The sequence below is a fragment of the Prinia subflava genome, chromosome 4 (assembly GCF_021018805.1).
Source record: "Prinia subflava isolate CZ2003 ecotype Zambia chromosome 4, Cam_Psub_1.2, whole genome shotgun sequence".
Taxonomy (NCBI): Eukaryota; Metazoa; Chordata; class Aves; order Passeriformes; family Cisticolidae; genus Prinia; species Prinia subflava.
Genome location: NC_086250.1, coordinates 26140357 through 26160124, shown reverse-complemented (window position 1 = coordinate 26160124; position 19768 = coordinate 26140357). Strand labels below are relative to the sequence as shown.

Genomic DNA, 19768 nt, shown 5'->3' with positions numbered 1-19768 from the left:
TGAAGGAGATAACTGATAATTAAACACCTGGGATGAGGCTGGCTGTGTGGAGAGCTAAGGATGCCAGGGCAGGAAAGCCACAGGAGAGTTATAACGGCGATGAGTAAAAGCACTATCTGTTAGCTGAGGTGATGAGGTCTTTTGTGCAGCATCGGGGATCACACGAAAAAGAGAGGGGTATGGGTGCCATTTGAACAGGTCCATAACCCAGGGTGTCTGTGGTAGAAAGAAGAGATAGAAACAGTATAGTTTCTCTGAGTTTCTACAAAATAAAAAGTGAGAATAAAGCGAGAGAAGAGAAGGGTGAGGCGGGAGGCGGCGCGGGGGTCCCGCGGCGGGAGCGCGGCCGGCCGGCGGGCGGGGCGGCGGAGGGCGCAGTGCCGCTCTGCCGGCGGGCGGGGGCTGGATGCGCCGGGGGGCAGAGCTGCCCGTGGCGGCTGTCGCGGGAGCCTCGTCCAGCCCCGACCGAGCCGCTGACAGCCGCGTCAGGTGTTCTTGGGAGAACACAGCACAGCGCATCCCCTGTTGGTTGTAGCCAACGACCGGCAAAATCCGACGGGGAGGTACACGGGATCGCGTCGACCCGGCAGGGGGAAAAAACCCCAAAGTAACATCAGTGACAGGAAAAAAAAACCCTAAAGTAATCAGTCCAGTGCCTGAAAACCGTGCGGTTCAATGTCCAGCAACAGGTGGCTGAAGTTGCAGGGGGTTTACGGACAGGGACTTCCCGGAACAGGGCGGCGGGGCGGCCCCGCCCCGCGGAGAGCTCCGGCTCCCTGGCCTGGCGGAAGAGGATTGTGCTCCGATAGGCCCGGCACGGACACCACCGCCCCCGTCTCCTCCGGCGCCGCCTGAGCCGCCGCCGCCTACAACTCCCTTCATGCCCCGCGCCGTCGCGGCCGCTACCGTCGCGCCCCGTTTCCTCTCCCGCGCCGCTCCCCGCCCACTGCCGGCAGCGCACGCGCAGCGGGGGCGGTGTCTGGGGCAAGTCTCCCCAATGTAAGATGGTGGCCGGGCTGGCAGCGGAGCGCCCCGAGCTCGGAGATCGCCCGTCCCTCGCGTAAAGGTCGTCAGAGCAGCTGCCTGAGCGCCCGACCGGCCGCCGCCGCACGTCCTGCTCCAGGAGCGCCGCTGCGGGTTTCTCCCCTTCGCTTCTCTCTTTCCTCGCCGCCTCTCTCCTTCCCTCCCCACCCTTCTCCTCCTTTTCCCCTCGCCTCCTTTCCCACACGCTCACTCAGTCACCCGCCCGGCCGCCCCCGCCGTGCCGAGCAGCCTGAGAGGGAGAGCCGCGCACACGCACCGCGGGCCGGGCAGGCAGGAGGAAGGCGGGTGAGTGCGAGCTGAAGGCCGGGCCGGGAAGGAGGGAGGGAAGGAGAGACGAGGAGGAGGCGGGGGGGAGCCGAGCGGCTCTGACTACGAGAGCGCCGAGGCTTCGCTGGGACGGCGCAGGCCGCAGCCCACCCGCCGGTGCAGCCCCGGCGACGGGAGGACGCGCCGGGCCGCTGCCGGGAGCCGAGGGCACCGGGCCGTGAGGGGAGGGCGCGGAGGCGAGCGGGCGGCCCCTCTTCCCCGAGGGCACCAGGGAAGGGGCTCCCTCCGTGTCGCTGGCCGGAGGGGGCTGTATTTATTTCCTCCTCGCTCCCCCAACCCCCTCGGGCGCGGGGAACCCATTCGGCCGGGCCGGGCTACCGGCCGGGGTGGCGGAGAGACGGTGGCCCCGGAACTGCTCGTATTTGCCGGGGCAGGCCGGCGCGGGCATCGCGGCGTGATTCACTTAGAATTTGCGTGGAAATTTCCTCTCTCTCCTTCTTCCTCTTCCTTGGAGCCTGGCTCCATTCCTTCTTGAAATATGCAGTTTTTTCCTGAGGGAGAGGCAAACAGATGGTGAATGGCAGCCTCTTAATTTTGGTGTTATTTTGGACAGTCCGTGCAACCTTCTGAGATCTGTCTGTCAGTAAAATAACCGGTATGTAACTTTTTGTCTCCTGCTTGCAAAATCCTAGAAGCTCTTTCCATTTTGTGTATTAGCAGAAGCAAATGACAAGGCTGTGTATGGGCGCTCGTCCTGCTTCCAGCGACGGTCCTACAGCTGTACCTGCCAGTTTAAAAGTGAGCAGCCGGTACCTTTGTATGTGCAGTAAAGGGGAGGGAAAATACACTAGTTAATTATTTTAAAACGCTTTATTACCATACAAGAAAGGATTTAATTGTCCTTGGCTTGTATGCTTCTGACACTGTGGTAATACCAAGTATGCCATTCATAGAAGAAGCATTTCTCTCCAGAGCATTTGTTAATGTAAGCAAAACCTATCAGCTAGTTAAAGCTGTGGAAATTCTAGACCTACAGATGTTGGCTTACGCCTGTCCAAAAGTTGCAGAAGTTAATGTTGGCCAGTTGCATGTTTACTGAGCCTATACATGTTTCTAACTTGCTGTGTTTTAATTGTCTGTATTTTGTTTTAGTTTTGAAATGTCTTGACTTGAACATCCCTATACTTTGACTGCATATTCATGTAAACATGTTGTCTAGCCCTAATAGAAGAGCACACATTCTGAAAGATAATTATGTAGAAGAATGATTTTTTTTCTAGCCCCCTTCACTGCTTAAAAAGGAAAGGGAAAAAATAAAATACAGGCTTATGAAGAGCAGGGAATAAAACAGCTGTTTGACTCGAGAGGGTGAATTAGTTTCAGATGGCCTACAAATAGTCAAATATACTGCTAGTTTCTTAGCATCTCTTTAATAATGTGATCTAACTCATGGTCTAGGATTCAGCTGTGCTGCATCTTAGGCTTTTGGAATTCTGTGACAGAGTTTCCATGTCATAAACAAGATGAACACATGCAAATGTTTAGAAATACTTGGCAGTTGGACTTGTCTGAATTGCAAACTAAGTTCATTTTAGGGGAAAAAATTGTTTTGGGAAGAGAGAATACAGTGATAAAATTATGTCTCCTTTTGACTTGCATGTTTTTTCAGGTACCTTTTTGTTAGCTTTTAAAATTAGGAGTGTTGGAGGATCCTAGCAGTTTTTCTCTTTACAGAGAAAAGGTGGTGAGTGTCTGTCAGGAATAGTGCTCCACTAGTTTCTTGCTATCTCAGAAAGTTTAGGAACATCCTTAAGAGTGCCCACTAAATAAAAAACTTGGGTTAAAAAGGCTGGTGAGAGAGTATACACAAACATGTGACTTTTTATTTAGTTAAAAATAATCTGTATATAGAAATACATGTTTTCTTCCTTCACGGCTGTTGTTCATAGAAGTTAGGATATTCTTTGTGAGTTAAATGGTTTTGAAATAGCTCTGACCAAGATCCAAAGTATGGGCCCTGAAGGCTTAATTCTGGCAACTATTTCTCTAAATATCACCTACCTCTTTGAAATAAATGAGATTATTTCAAATAGACAGCTCTGTAAGCACAGGTACTGTTAAGTGGCTGATCACAGATTGCATCTTGGGCCTTGGTTTGCTCTGGTAAGAAGATGAGGCTGATCTGTAGGCCTTAACACATGCTGAAAGAAAATTACTTGCTCAGCAAGACTGCTAGGGTCAAGGGTTCCTAAACTTTCACACGGTGATAGTGCCTTAGGTTATACAAACCACCTCTTGTCCCACTTGCAGTTATGCTGTATTGCTGAGATAATTTGAGTAAGTGCATATGTGAAGGACTGCATAACTTAACCTTGCTTCAATGTCCTGAATGCTTTCTCCCTTTAAAGATGTTCATGCTTTCTTTTTTTGTTTTTTTTCAGTGTGTATCTTTCTACCTACTTAGTCCCCTTTTTATTGGATGGTAAGAGTGTGAGGAGCTAGAGCTTTATGAATAAATAGAGTCCCCATCCCTCTGGGCCACCCTCTTGTTTCTTGGAGAATAGTCTATGAATTTATTCCTTTCAGAAGGTTGATTAACATTTGTTAATATTTTAACAACTGTAAACACTTTCCAGACTTGGAAAATTAAATATAGCAGCAAATGATTTGACATGGCTTGAGCTGCTGCTCTGACCTGGTTATTCCTGCAAATAAATTGGGAGGGCAGTGCAAGTGTCTAGCAGGAAATACGAATATAACATCTCTAAGTAAAAGCATGTATGCGTTTTTGCATTAGACTGTTTGGATCAGTTAGATGCATGTTTTTACCAAACTTTTTTTTTTCTGTCACGCGAGAAACTGTGATGTGCTTGGTTATGTCAGATGGCATTTTTCTTGTATGAGTTTGAAAGAGGAACTTTGATCGTTTCTTTTTTTCAAAATTGTATTCAGGATTATACAAATTTAGCTAGCATTCAGAATATATGATTTTGGCTTCTGGTTAGCTGTGATTAGACTGGCTACATCAGCTCAAAGGGAAGAATTAGTGTTTAACTAGTGATTTCCACATATTACTAAAATCAAGTAAGTTTTGTGGTAGTGTGTTTCCTTTCCTTTCCTTGCTTGGCTGTTCTGGGGGCTTGACAACTCCAAGGTATTTCTAATAGGAGTCTATCATAATTTAAATGGAGCTTGCAAGAGTTTTCTAAAAACGTATGTACAAAATAAGGTATTTATAAATCTCATGTGTGTGCTTTAACAACTTGAGGAAGCCTGCATCCAAAGTTATAATGACAAATACAGGCCAAGGGAATGACACTTCTCATCCTTTTCTGATAGCTATATATTTTTTGTTCTGGAGCAGAATATGTTACTGTTGATTTCATAATGATTAATCAGTTGTTAGTGTGTTTTTGTTAAGGTGTTTCATCTGTTGCTGGTTATCAAATTGGGGAAAAATAGGTTGGGACCAGAATAAGGGGTATTTTTTTTAGTCTTTTAGTCAGAGTATTAAAAATAAAGGTGGATGTAGAGATCTAGCAAACATGCTACTGAACTTGGTGGAAAGGGAGCTTGGATCTTTCCTAAGGCTTGTTCTCTGATCAATGCTGTCTGATTTTGATCTGGTTCTGTTCTCTTGCAAGGGAAGAAGAGAAAACTTCATCTGTCTGTGAGTGATCCCAGCATCTGTTTCTTGTATCTGGGTGTTGTCTTAAGAGCAATAGATGCCTAATATGAAGTGGGTTTCACTTGACTACAAAATCTGATGTAAAGGAATTGTAGTTCTGCATATCTTGGTTGTGAGATGGAGGGTCTCTTGTTGTAGAGATCCCTTTCTGGGTTTTGAGTATTTTACTTTTCTCAGTTTAGCAGTCTTTCATTGCTGGAAAGTGATATTGCAGTATTTTGTATTTGACTGCAAGTATCAATTATTAGCACTGGAAATTTGGGGTGGTGTTTTTGTGTTGTCGGGGTTTGGTTTTTTTGTTTTCTTTTTTCAAATGAAAGTAAGTGAAAGTGCGAAAATGGCAGCATGCTTCTGTCTTCACTTCTAATGAGTTCTTCAAATTCAGAACAGAATCATTCGCAACATGAGCTGTATAGATAGAGATGGCCAAAAAATGTGATAGGCATGTGTACTCTGATTTTCAATTAGGGTTTCATCCCAAGTTTTACTTTGGCCCTTTTTTAGGCCTTTTTTGTGGTTTAGTGCTTAAGTTTCAGACTGCTGAGGCCTAATCTTTTCCTTTCTTCACAGAAGGGGCATTTATTTTTTCCCAGTGTGGATGTCCTTAAATGTTTTTTTCCATATAAGATTTGATATGCAAAAGTAGTAACTAAAAGGGTAGCAGTCTTACTCCTTGTAGTATCAGACACACTGCATAGGAAGACTTGCTAAGTTTTCAAGTTAATTTTTTTCAGGAACACTGAATTTAACAGATGAGATTTATTTGAAAGCAGGCTTCATGTTATATTTTGGTTTAAAGTTTCTTTCACCACTATGGATTTAATATGATCCTGCTTGAATAGTGTATATTAATTTTAAATTGTTATATGAGCTAAAACACCTCAAGTGTGAAATACTGTACTTGCAGGTGGAGTAGTTTTGTTATTTCTAAACCTGTCTCTTATTACATGTTACAGTAAGTTGCCATCTTGAAAAAAAATTGAATTTGAGTGTAGGACTGGGAGGAAGTAATTATATTTATATGTGCTTTGGAATTGCCTACCTGACGGGGTTTGTGATAGGAGTTTTGATGAAGGTTATGTCCCAGATAGGTAAGCATGGGGTGGCTTTTGTGTAGTTTGTTTTCTGCGGCAGCCTAGAATTATAGAAAAAGAGGATAGGGAAGAAGCATGTAGCAATAATCACTAGATATGGGGAGAAAGTATTCAGCTGCTTTTTTGTCTTTTCTCCAGATATGATAAATGAAGATAGGTATGTGTAGCTATAGCTATGCCTGTCAGTTAAAAACCTAAAGCTTCTCTGTGATCTGTAGATATTACCTTGGGCTGTTGGACATTGCAAAAATAGAAACTGTTCCCTGTCTTTGAGTAGCTCCTGCTCCATGATGTGACTTTTATTTTTATTGAATGAAATCTAGAATTAGTCTTCAGTATCACATTCATAAAATGTGTCTGTCCCCTGAGAGCCCTTAAACTAGCATAAAATGGAAGGCCAAAACTTGCTAGGTCAAAATTAGTGTTTATAGGCCAGCATACCCAATAGTTTATTCGAATGCATTTCCTTCAATCAGTGTGAACTGTAGGGGCCCCTAAACTCCAGAAGTTACGTTAAACACACTGGTCTAAATAAGAGAGGCCCAGTAGCATTAATCCAATTTGTCTAGTGACTTAAATCTTACTGCCATTTATCATGTAGCTGCTGCTCCTCTGAACAAAGCTTCTTGCATGTGGTTCTGTTGATCATTTAGCATGTTGAATCCCTTTTCCTAAGAAGGTAATCTTCCCTTTTATGAAACTTCATCCTAGGTTAAGGATCAAGTAACTTATAACTGAGGAACCGTGCTAGAGAAGTTAGAGCTTCCTCCTATCTTTGAAAGCTCATTTGCTAATCCTTTCATTTGGTAAAGCATATATTTAACATATTCATGTAGTTTCACAGTTAGTGGCAAACTGGTTCTAGACCATAGGTGGTAGGTCTGAAACCAGAAGATGATTGCTGGTTTTCGTTTAGTAACCGTTAGTGTACATTGAAAATATGGAAGAACGGCTGGGAGGTTTAATGAAGTAGCAGTTCTTGTGTCAGGCTGTCTTCTGCACATGGGTAGTGTTATGGATGGATGGAAACTGGATGACAGTTTCATTTGAGTCTTGAATAGTAGTTATAATTGTAAGCACGCATCAAGGTATGTCCATTTTCATGTTTTCACCAATGTAATGGCTTCCTCCTCTCATTGAGCCATTTTACAGACATTAATTTCTTAAATTTTTTTGCGCATGGTCTCATTCTGATTTAACTTGAGGCTTCGTTATTCTCTGGGGTGAGGCAGGGGCATACTTTGTATGAGAACTATTCTTCTGGTTACTGTGGTATAAAAACATCGCACAGTGAAACTTGGTGAGAGCCAGCTGTGTTGTGTGACCACATGACTCTGACGGTCTGAAGAAAACATCATACCTTGGGCAGAAGGAAGTCTGCAGTGGCGCATGGCTTTTATTCTTTGAGCATAGTTGTATAGAGTATAGGTAAAATGAAGAGTCAGAAAACAGGCAGCTATGGAGTAAAATGGTTATTCTGTCTCTACTCATAATTAATACCAGTTACCGTGAGGGATTTTTTCAAAAATTCTTTGCATATATCAATTAAACTATTGACAGAAGTGAAGGAAAGTTTGTTTTCAAACATATGTAATTTGGTGTAATGAGGTGAGAGGGAGTGAGGTTCCTTTTGGCATTTGCAGTGCTGTAGTCATCCACTCTTAACAAATGAGCCACTTAGTACCAGCTGCTTTTTCTGCAGTATTCAGTGTGTGCCACCTCTGAAAGCACAGTGAAGATAACTTCTACAGAGGTGCAGTGCAGCATCTTTTGATTGTTTTATTTTTTCCTGAAACTTGTAATGGACTCAGAAAATAACATAGTATATGAAAGTATAAGGAAGGAGATGGACTCAGTGCCACTCTGTTTTATTTGGGTTTTTGTTTTACTTTTTTATTTACTAAATATAAAGTCAGATATCAAGAAGCATCTTCTCAAAGCTGACATCAGCATAAATGTTTCTGAGACATCCTTAATCTCTTCATTTTATATTTTGTTTCTTCTGGTTTTAAAGGAACTTAAAACTATCTCCCAGTTCTTTGTTCTTGTAAGGTGATTGTTTGATTTTCTTATGGGTTTTGGTTAGTTTGCGTCTCATATGGGCTTTTAGGCTTCTCCAAAGGAACTGCATTCACCCGCTCTTGGTAAAACCTCAGACCTGTCCCTTAGTATTAAAAAATAACAGCACTTAAAGGACATGTTGGGCAAGTGTATTTGCAGTTAACTTGAACTTTTGTGCTTTTTATAGCATATATTTGTCGCAGTCTGACAAAACATTTGAGATTTCATTCAGCACTTCATATGTACCAAATGACTCCTTAACTTCACCTGCCTGAGTTAATGCAGCTCCAGGTAGTGGAGGTAGCAGGAGAAGGAATTTATATAAATCCAATACTACACATCCTGCTTAAATTTGTGGAAGCTGATGCTGTTACTTCTCATTGTTCTCCCCTTTTGTCGTCTAAGAAATGGCTTTATGTGTGTCTGTCTCTAAAATTTGTTTACTACAGCATATAGATTATCTTCAAGCAGTTCTTTATGTTCTGTTCCTCACTGGGATAAAGGTGCTTACATCAATCCAGGACTTGATCTTTCTCAATTTTGTTTTTTTAGTAACAAATATGTATTTCCCTGAAAAGCAGAAGAAGACAATTGTAGCTTGTGTATTAGATATATGGGAATGGGTATTTATGATGTGGGTGAATATTGTACAAAGCAACTATCTATTTGGATTTCTAGCAGGTATGTGGAATATGAGTGATAAGAGGGTTCTTCCACTCTCTGAAGCTTTTCTGTGCTTCTCATTAAATGAATTGTTTGCTTTTTGAAATAAATTTCATTTTTAAAATTATAGAAAGGAAAATAAAGTAAAATTCTAAGTATTCTCTGTGGAAGCCAAACCAACTCCAAACCGGGAGTGAGTGTGACTGTAACATGGTAGATGTTTTTACCATTTTTTTTTGTCTCAGATGTCAGTAATGTTATTGAAACAGCATCCTGCTCTTGTCTGAAGCAGATGATATCTTAAGCATAGTATTTTGATTTTTCATACTGAACTCCAAGTTGATCTTTCTTCAGCTAATAGAAGTGATAGCTCATTGGAGTTATTTGTTCTTGTATTTTAATTAGATGTACCTTTTATGTTATCCAACTGTTTTATAAATTACTAAAAGAGATATTTTATTGACTTGAATTATGTGCTAGAGAATTTCAGATTTTAGAGAAGCTTCACTCTTTGTCATTTTCAGTATGAAACAAGAAATAAGCCACAGGCCTCATTTCCACCTACTTTCAGATAGTGCCACAAATTTGAGCACAGGACATGTGCTATATTTGGAATTGACTTTACCTCCCAGATACACATCAAGAAAAAGCTGAAATGGTTCACTTATTTATTTTTTCCATCAGGCTTTGTGATTACTAGCTACAGGGGCTGATGTTTTACCTGCTTTCTCATTCTTGAAAAATTCTAAGTGTAGGTACCTTGGTAACTGTAGTCTCTTTAAAGTGGAAGTGGGTTTGTGTATATTAAACTTCTATTGTGTCTTTACAGTTCTGCCATGCCTTTTATATTGTGTAGCAGCAGTGCTCATGATAGGGAACTGTTATAATAAAACTTTTATTTTTGAAGCTAATATTGCAAGTGTAGACTGTTTTTCTCTGTTTCAAACATGTTCTCTAACTACATTATCATCAATAGGTCTATTCCATTGGGTAAAGTTTGCTACTTAAATGTATGTAGGATCACAGGTTTAATTTGTAAGATTTTGGTTTCCTGCCTTGAGCACCGCCTAAATGCACTTAAGTTCTAAAGCATTTCTTTTTTGACTTAGGTTTAAAGTGGAAAGTATAGACAAGTTCATAGAATCACAGAATGGTTTAGTTTGGAAAGGACCTTAAAAGATGATCTCACTCCAGCACTCCTGCTGTGGGCGTGGACACCTTGCACTCTCCTAGGTTGCTCAAAGCCCTATGCAGCCTGGCCTTGAACACTTCTGGGGATGGGATATCTACAGCATCTTGGGACAGTTTTTTTCCAGTGTCTCACCACCCTTGTAGTGAAGAATTTCTTCCTAACATCTAATTTAAGTCTACCCTCTTCCAGTTCAAAAGTTTGACTCCTTGTCCTATCACTTCAGTTCCTGTTAAGAGTCCCTCTCCATACTTATTGTAGGCGCCCAGTTAGATACTGGAAGGCTGCTATCCAGACCTCCCTGGAGCCTTCTCTTCTGCAGGCTGAACAACCTCAGCCTCATAGGAAAGATACTACAGCCCTCTGCTTATTTGTGGCCCTTCTCTGCGCTGCTGAAACAGTTTCCTCTTTTTTATGCTGGAGACCCCAATTAGTTATTCAACTAATAATGTGCTGTCTCCTAGTTGTCCAGCGTTTATTTAAACCTGTGGCTTAAACTGAGTTGCCTCTCCTGACTCCGTAGTGAGGGGCAAACATTGTCACATTTTGCAAAAGTCAGGTTTGCTTTTTTCCACTTGTGACTAAAGATACTGTGTGAATGGCTGAGAGTAAAACTGGGGGCGGTGGCTGCTGTCTCACAAGTTTTAGGATGAGTTTGAAGAGGCTGACCAAGTCCTGCTTATTCCCTGTATTTCTTGGTAGTTTCTCAAGGATTCTGAAGAATGATTTTAAGCCCGTGTGAGGATTTATTTTATTTGTATGGATTCTTTTTTTTAATAGGCTGGATGAGGAGTAGACTTTTTTCTGACATACTTGCTCCCCTTCAGCTGTGAGTGAAATACAGAATGTGGTTTTCCAGAGAAATATGGAGATCTGCGGAGAAAATGGCTTTTTTTCTCTCTAAAGGAAGCATCACTGCGTCTTCCAGTATCTCTAGCCCCGCCCCCCAGCCTTTTCTTTTGAGAGGTGTTGGAACACATTACACATACTGATAGGAGGTATATAAAGCTTTGGAATACATTTCTTCTTCTTCACTCCTTCCCCCATCTCTGGGATTTCTTGACTGATTAGTCATGCCGTGAATTTTAATAATTCCTGATGTTATTTGCTTTGTCAAAGAGTGTGGGACATTCTTCTGAAGAGCTGTTACTGTCCTGAAATATCTTATTGTTAATCTGATGAGGAACTTAGGAGGATTGGGGGGAAGACTGATTCAGGAACTTCTGTGTGTAATTGTTGGTAGGGTACTATACCTTACCAGGAATTTGCTCCATTTGCTGGAGTACTTGTGGTGTCTTCGTTAATGTTTTTACCTTTTTTGTTGTTTTTTGCCTAAACCTACAATTGTTTAGACAGCCATCCTCCCTGATACATTTCTGATCTTTGAGGCTTGGTTGTTGGTTTGATCTTTTCTTTCCCCTTCAGTTCAGGGAATCTTATTTTCTTCATAAGTATCTCTGTGTGTGTATATAAATATGAGCTTGTAAAACTACAACTCTTCATTCAACTGTATGATGATTTTTAGAAGTTTCTCCATAACTTTTAATTCTAGTTTAGAAGCAGAGCTGCAGCCTAAACAGGAGCTGCTCTCTTTAGAGTTGATGTACATCGTAGAGAGGGGTTATAGTGAGCCCAGAAAGGCAGCGTATAACTCATTTTAGTTATCCTAGAGCAGATTTTAGTATGAGGTCTTAGTTCCTGCAGTTGTATCTGGGGATGTACACGGATAAAGGTAACAGCTGCTTTGCATCAAAACTTTGTGTTAGAAGATTTTAAATCTAGCAGATGTGTGTAAGAAATAACAGTTTGCTACAATTCTGTCTGCTGTTAGGGAAATGCATCCTCAGGCTCCAGAAAAGACTTTGAGAAGCAGAATGAACTAATTGTTGGAGTACCTGTGGGCATGCAATTGAGCATACTGAACCAAGCTTACTAGAGTGGTGTGGAAGGCAGGCAAGAGACAGCGGGCATGCATTGAAATAACTTCATTTAAGATGAACGTGTTTCTCTGTGGAGTATTCAGGACAATTCTTGGGACAGGTGAAGGAGATTCTGGAGTGTTCAGCTTTGAATATTTTGATGCCCAGCTTGATAAGGCACAGTATAATACAGACTTATTTTGGTGATTCTGATTTGAGAAGGAGGTTGAATAGAGAACCCTAGAGACCCTTTCCTGTCAGAATTATTCTGTGAATCTGTGGCAAAAACTGTGACCATCCTCTACTTTTTGAGTATAAAACTGTCCATGTTAGAGCTTGAAACTAAAAATCAGTGATGAGCCTGTAAACTCACATGAGGCTTAACAAGACCAAGGGCAAGGTGCCTGCACTTGGGTGGGGCAGCCCTGGGTATCAGCACAGGCTGGGGATGCACAGGTCAAGAGCAGTCCTGCTGAGAAGGATTTGGGGGTACTGGTGGATGAGGGGGCTGGGTGTGACCCAGCAATGTGCACTAAGCCCAGAAAGCCAAATGTATCCTGGGCTGCATTCAGAGCAGTGTGGACAGCACGGTGAGGGAGGGGATTCAGCCGCTCTGCTGTGCTCTGGTGAGACCCCTGAGACCCCACGTGCAGTGCTGCATCCAGCTCTGGGGTCCCCAGCATAGAGAGGACATGGACCTGCAAGAGCATGTCCAGAGGAGGCCACCAAGAGGTTTAGAGGGATGAAGCACCTCCTCTCTGAGTAAAGGCTGAAAGAACTTGGGTTATTCAGCCCAGGAAAGAGAAGGCTTTGGGGTGACCTGATTACAGCCTTATGGTACCTGAAGGGAGCCTAGGAAACAGATGGAGAGGGATGTTTTACAGCATCATGTAGCGACAATCAAACTGAGAGTAGGTTTAGCTTAGATATTAGAAAAAATTCTTTACTGTGAGGTTGGTGAGACATTTGGCACAGGTTGCCCAGGGAAGCTAGGGATGCACCATCCCTAGAAATACTCAAGGACAGGAACACACAAGGAGGGATGGTGCTCTGAGCAACCTGATCTATTGTGAAAGGTCTTGCTGCTCATGGCAGGGGTATTGGAACTAGATGATCTTTAAGGTCCCTTTCAATCCAGGCCATTCTGTAATTCTGTGTTAATAGGCTTAAAGCAGATAGTGTGGCTTCAGTGGAAGTGCAGGAAGGTTTATTTAAACTTGAAGTGCTCCTTGGTGTAAATACTGAAGCTTATGGATGTAATGTAGCATCTCTTGCACTGATGTTTCATCTTGCACAGGATGTTTATCTTCCTAAAATTCTAGGTGATTGCTTAAAAATTCAGTGATGAAATGCTCAAAAGGGAGTGGGAAAATACCAGGCTTGCCAGTGATGAGCAATGGGATGGTGTGCCAAAACTTGAGGAAATGAGTATGAATGGGATCCCTCAATGTGCTTCAGGAGGTGTTTGGCTACAAAGTACCACACCTGAAATGTTTCTACACCAATACAGGCAGCATGAGGAATAAGCAAGACTAGCTCCAAGCTTTGGCCTAGTCCCAGAAATTTGATGTTGGCCTAAGTGAAACTTGGTGGCATGAGTCTTCTGATTGGAGTGCCCTGTTGGATGGTTGCAGGCTCTTCAGGAGGAATAGGCAGGGCAGAAGAGGTGTGAGGGGGGTGAGGGTGGCATTTTTTTTTAATAGTAGGGATGGAATCTGTGGAGTGCACAGTTGTCAATGGCACATTCAAGAAGCATTTGCACAATGATCTCAGGCACGTGGTGTGACTCTTGAAGTGTCCTGCGCAGGGCCAGGAGTTTGACTCAATGATTCTGATGAGTCCCTTCAACTCATCTTATTCTGTGATTCTGTCAACTTTTCTGTACACTGTCCATGGTACTGCAGTTGCAGACATTTCCCTTCCACAGCTGTAGTCAGGCTGAGACTGTGTTGGAATAAAAGTGATGTAGTACTGAAGTTGGGCTGGATTGTATGTGTGTGGGGTGGTTGTGGGTGTTTTTATTTGCAGTTTCCCTTGCAAGATTTTTCTTGTTTGTCCTTCAGATTAGGTACTTCTGTCCAAAGCCCCAGGAAGGGCAGCGATACTGTGTTTGGTTAAATGTTTGTTTCTGTAGTTATGTCTGTGTAGAAAGTGGGAGAAACATACTTTACTGCTGTTGGCTGAAAAGCAAAATATAATTTTGATAATTCAGAGTAATTTCTCCAACTGCAAGTACACTATGGTTTATCTTATGGCAGAATTTAGTCTAAGGCCTTTAGGTAGCTTCAGTGTAATGATCAGGACTATGAATAGAGCTCCTAATGAAAGATAAAATAAGTGTTGAACATCGTAATGGTGTTTCATATCTTCTGCAGAGTCTCTTGGGAGAATGAAGGAAAATCTGGTCCTAGCAATTATCTTCATCTTTTCATTGTACCGATAGATAATGTCCTTTACAGTAATTATTCTAGATTTTGCAGGTATTCTTTCTCAGGCTTGGGAATTTTGTTTGAGTAATTAGAAAAGTGTTTTTAAACTAACTCATTTTTATGTTAGTATTGCTCTTGGATGAAATATGAAGGACATGTAATTTTTCAGCACATTAGGACTTGTATTTCCTTAAAAAACAAAGCACTGGACATTAATTATCACTCTTTTGACTCTTAAGACTTGTGGGGGTTTAATGGCACTTGCAAAGTAGAATTAGGGATTGATAAATGAATAAATGTGTTTGTAAACCTCTATAGAATGCTATGTAAATGTATGTAAAGGATGTATGTAAAAGAATGAATGTAAAGGAAGTGTTTGAGCTTTGTGTGTTTAGTACTATGGTTCTTTTTATCCTTTTTCTTTTCTTGGAATTGTTGAACTTAAAAAGGTGTTTTCTGTTGTGGGTTGTTTGTTTCCCTCCTATATAATTTATCAGTGAATTACATCTGTAATAATATCGTCTTTGTTTAAAAATACAAGTGTAACATCTGTAACAAGTGTAAGCTTTTTTGAAAGGTGCAGTGAAGGCTACTTATATATGTTCAGTTCTACATCATAGTCCTTTTAGAGATACTTAATATAAGAAAACTATTCTGAAAGACAAAATGGCTTTTATAGGTTGATGAAAGTTGAGAAGCAGATCCTATATGTTTTGTGGATAGCACAAAGTAAAGTAAAGTAAACTTTTCAGTTTAAGCTGTTCTAAGTTATTTTTTTCTGTGCCAAGTACATAGTGAGAAGGAATTCTAATCGTACACCATTGCAGTTCTACCTGAAGTACTTGGCATTATTTACATACCTGTATGTAATGAATTTTGCCACCTGTACCCCAAATTTGTTGATCTATGAGAAAAGAGCAAATGTGAGATTTGTAAATATGTTTAAATAGGAAGCAGATGTAGTTGAGATGTTCAGCAATGATAATGCTGCCTATTACAGTCACTGTGTAATGACTGTATAATAGATACTTCAGGGATTTTTTGATCCCATTTAAACTGATGCAAGATGCTTATTTTACTGCTCAGTTACAATATGCTGAAGGCTGTTTTTTTCCTTTTACCTTGTCTGAAAAGACCTTGCTGTAGCAGATAACTTACAATGTGCATGTTCCAAGAGTATCCTAAAGATTTTACCCCTCCAACCCCCTCAGTATAGCTATTGGTTTTCTCTGCCATGATGTAGTTCATTTTAATCTATTTACTTTCCAAACAATGTTTCTCCTTTTGCTGTTCACTGAGAATAATAAGGTAAATCACTATTATTTTTTAGGCACACTGCAAGATAAATTTATCTTTAATGGTGATAAAAATTTGGGATAGTAGTTTTGTATCAAGTGCTGAATGTAAGTTATAGGACTTTTAATATATCAGTGAGTAATTACTGAATTTTTAAAGTGTCAGACTTTGTCATTCTGTTCCCCTGTCCAGGATGAGGGCTGCAAAGTAGCATCTTGTTGAACGCAGAGATAGTTCCTTGTGTTAGACCAATATACTAGTTCATTATGTATGTTGCTTTTATTAAAGATGCAATCTCAACCTACAAACCCTGTGGCTTTTTTGGAGTAGGATGAATGTAGGAGTGTGTGCAAAGCATAAGGATGTCGCTTCTTCATCTTTGGCAGTCTCAGGACTCTGCAGAGGTGTGCAATGCTAGGAGAAGACAAGTTTTCTTTCCCTTCATGTTCACACTCATCTTCTTTTGTGGCTGTCCTTGATCCATGTCCTGCTGAAAGAAAACTGCTGTGGGCATGTGGTTTGTCTTTGGTACCTCTGTGTTCAGGTGTAGCAAAGTGACTTGTTTTCATGTTGAAAACCTTAATTCTGGAGGCATGTGCTATTTTATATGCTGTCTGTGAATTTAATCTAGAGGGAATACTCCATGTCCTCTAACATTCTTAATCTTATGCATAGCCATGTTTTTCAAGGACTTAAAAACCTGTGTGACTATTAATGCCCTTTTTGTAATGTTCAGAACAATTTTTAGTCTTTCTTAGAAACTATTTTCACATGAAAGTTGAAAAACTAAACTGTGGAGTGTTCATTGGAAGATAGTTACTGTAAGTGTAGTTCTTTACCTTGAGATTCCTTATGGAGGAGAAATGATATAAATTCTGGGTGTGGTTGGTTTGGAGCTCTTGCCTTACAGAGAAAGCAGCTAACCTGGCAGCTGTTGCAATCTGTTACCCTAAGGAACTGGGCAGTGGGAAGCATGTCCTTGCCACTGCCTGATGTCAGCATGCTTTCCTCCTCCTGGGAGAGGATGTTACTCTTCTATTGCTCTATAACTGGATTTCTTCTCTGTACTACTTACTCCACTCAATGAACATTTCCTTCCACAAGGTCAGGGAATTGAGTTGCTGACATTCCAGCAGTAGCAAGAATACTTCATCCCTTTCCAAAGCTTTGCTGTTTATATAAGAGGTGGGATTTTATCTGACTGACATTCTGCTATAAATTTGGGAACAGTGATATAGTTGAAACCTACATACATAACCAGGTATTAATAAACAGAATGGAAGCAAAATGGCAAGAGAACACCACAAAACCAGAGGTGGCTTTAGTCACCCTGACTATTCGTTGTTAAATATCTACAGCCATAGTTATGCTTTATGGGCAGTCTGAGCTACCCACATCTTTCTATGTGCATTATGTTATCAACGTAAACTCTTGATAGCATCTGATTTACCTATCTGTATGCATAATACTGATGACAAGCCTTTTCTATTACAATAAGTAAGGATAAAACACAAACCTCTTCCAAAGACAAGTGTCCTGTCTTGAAAAGCAGATAAAGATCTGTAATTTTATTAAGTCAGAGGAGCAAAAGATACTGTATATGGCCTTACGGTCTGTACAGATTACTTTATCCTTTCTTCATTACTGTATGAATCTGGCCCTTTCGCAGATGGGTATTAAAAGAACCTGGAATGTGTAGACTGTTCCTTGTCAGGAAGCAGATAACCATATCCCTGAATAATATGATATTCCTCTGCTGTCTCTCCCAAGCCCTCAGAAAAAATGTTGAGAAATATTTTTGTGTAACTCAGGGAGTAGAACTAATGCTAAGTAAATCTAATGATTTTGTTTTGAAAGGGGACATTGCTATTAGGGACAGTAGCAACCACTCTACTTTGATGCAGGAACAGTAATATGAGTTTTCAGGTTGTTCTTTAAAACACTTAATTACTATTCAGCACCTTGCAGATGAAGACTAAACCACACTGTAAAGTTTCTATTATAGGTTTGGAATCATATGCACTAGCCCACACAATAGTAGCAGTACAATATGACCCATTGTTTTATTTTCATATTTCTGCACATACATTTCAGATGGAGCATCTGTGTCTTTAATTTTGAAAGACTTTTTCTCATCAGATTAGATTCTGTGTTTAACTGTTTTCCTAAAGTATATTGCGTGTCAGATACATCCTGTAGTAAGTACATATAGTAAGATAAATGTAAAAAGCACACATTTGTATTTCATTCTGGTTCATTATTCCTTGGCCTCCTGATGCCAAGACCCTAGAAATTCTTGTAGAATGCAACTGCTGGGCTGATTTAGGTTTATTTGCATATTAATTTCTCAAATACCTTGATTAGCAGGGGTTTATGGCTGTTTATAACAGCTATGTAGGTTAGCCATTTTCCCTTTTAAAATTAGATTTGCAAATTATTTTCCTCCAAACTCAGAGTGTAGGTTGGTTTTTTAGAGAACCAATTTTTAGGATATGTGTGAGTAATGCTGTAGATATGTCCAAGACTCAAATATCATAAATCTTACTGAGTGGAATGTCTTAATGAAGAGACTGACTTGTCAGAAGAGTAGTCAAGAATCGTTAAGCTCTGAAAACCAAAGCACAAGAGTCAATAACAACACGTCTCAACCGTGTGGTCATAGCAAGGGAAAAGAATGTTGTTTTGCTGCACTCTCTGGATTCTGTTCTCAGGGGTCTTGTACACCAGTCTGGACACACTGAACAAATCTGTCCTGAGTAGCTGTTTTACTTGGCCTGGGTTGCTGGAGGAATTAAGGAGAAGTAAAAGTACAGACACCTCTTGGTTCTATAGGTTCTCAGTTTAGGAATTACTGATCCTAAATTGATGTATGTGATAGATTGATTATATGGCTGCATTTAGTGTTAGGCTTGTTTGGAATCTATTGCTCTTTCAAATTGCTTTTTGGTACTACTGGCTTTCTGAATAAAACACCAGGTATTTTTTAAAGAAGTGTCTGCAGCTTGTAACTTTACTTCTTGGTGGCCTGCTTTGATACATTTTTGTATGGGTTCAACTTCTCTATAGAAAACACTAGGAAAGCCTTCCTGAACCTGTAGAGACCTCTTTATGACCACTGTCTTGAAAGAGGAAGGATTGTTCTACTGAAAGTCTTACTATGGATTGCAATACTGATCAAGAAACAAAGATGTTCTTTCTGTATTTAATATTCTAGACTTCCTGCTTTGAGACTTCTCTAGAATCTCTGTTCCTGATGTTTTATCTGGAGAGGACTGTGAAGCTTTTGGCACTGTTCAGCCCTGAGAACTTTTGGTGATGATCATTGTGCTGGCCATGCAGAGTCTGGCACTGTAATAGACCACAATAAACAGAGCGTTTTAGTTGTCCCTGAGAGTAATGTGTATCCAACATAGGTGTACAGTCCAAAAAACTCTCTTCCTGACGCTCACATCTCTGGCCCCAAAGAAAAAATGCTTGCACTGTTACTGATGCAAGACAATTTTCTACTTGTGTTTCTCCCCATGGGGAAAAATGACAGTGATAATCAAGCCAAGGATTTCTTTCTTTATTTTTCAAAGAAAGCTACAGCTTTTCAGGAAGTCATGATGGCATACTAAGGGTTTTTTTTCCCCACTTGCTTTTTTTGATACTTCCACAATCTTTTAACCATACTAGGCTGGATGACGTGAAGCCTTAGTGAGGTCAAGTACCTGTCACAAAGGCAAGGATCTCAGCTGCTGTGGAAGGCTTCAACGCAAACTCGTTCAGCTTGTTTTGTAGAAAGGTAAGAAATATTTTACAAGTGCATTCAGATTTTACTGAGATCAGCTTGTTTTGTAGAAAGGTAAGAAATATTTTACAAGTGCATTCAGATTTTACTGAGATCTAAACATTCAGCCTTCTGAGTCTATTTTCATTGGTCTCTAATACAATTAAGGAATGAGTTGTAGATTTTCCAGGAATGGAGCATACTTGCTGATATATTCTGAAAGCTGATCCTGAATATAAGGGATGTGACACTTAACAATGGTGTGGGTTTTCTGTTGTGGTTTCAAACAATGAGTGTTTTGATAGCAACCTAATCCATAGATAATACCATGTTCTTACAAGTTCTCCTT

The 19768-nt window shown here is 40.8% G+C and overlaps 1 protein-coding gene across 8 annotated transcripts in view; it reads left to right on the top strand.

The window, feature by feature from the left end:
• The first annotated feature begins 941 nt into the window (after positions 1-941).
• CNOT4 (CCR4-NOT transcription complex subunit 4) overlaps positions 942-19768 on the top strand; it is a 78048-nt gene continuing 59221 nt past the window's right edge. For 2 of the 8 annotated variants that reach the window (XM_063396208.1, XM_063396205.1), the window contains exon 1: positions 945-1329. The gene's annotated coding sequence lies outside the window, so the exon portion shown is untranslated. Of the gene's footprint in view, positions 1330-2028; positions 2110-19768 lie in introns of those variants that run through there. The other 6 variants (XM_063396211.1, XM_063396212.1, XM_063396213.1 and 3 more) reach the window with 6 other exon arrangements.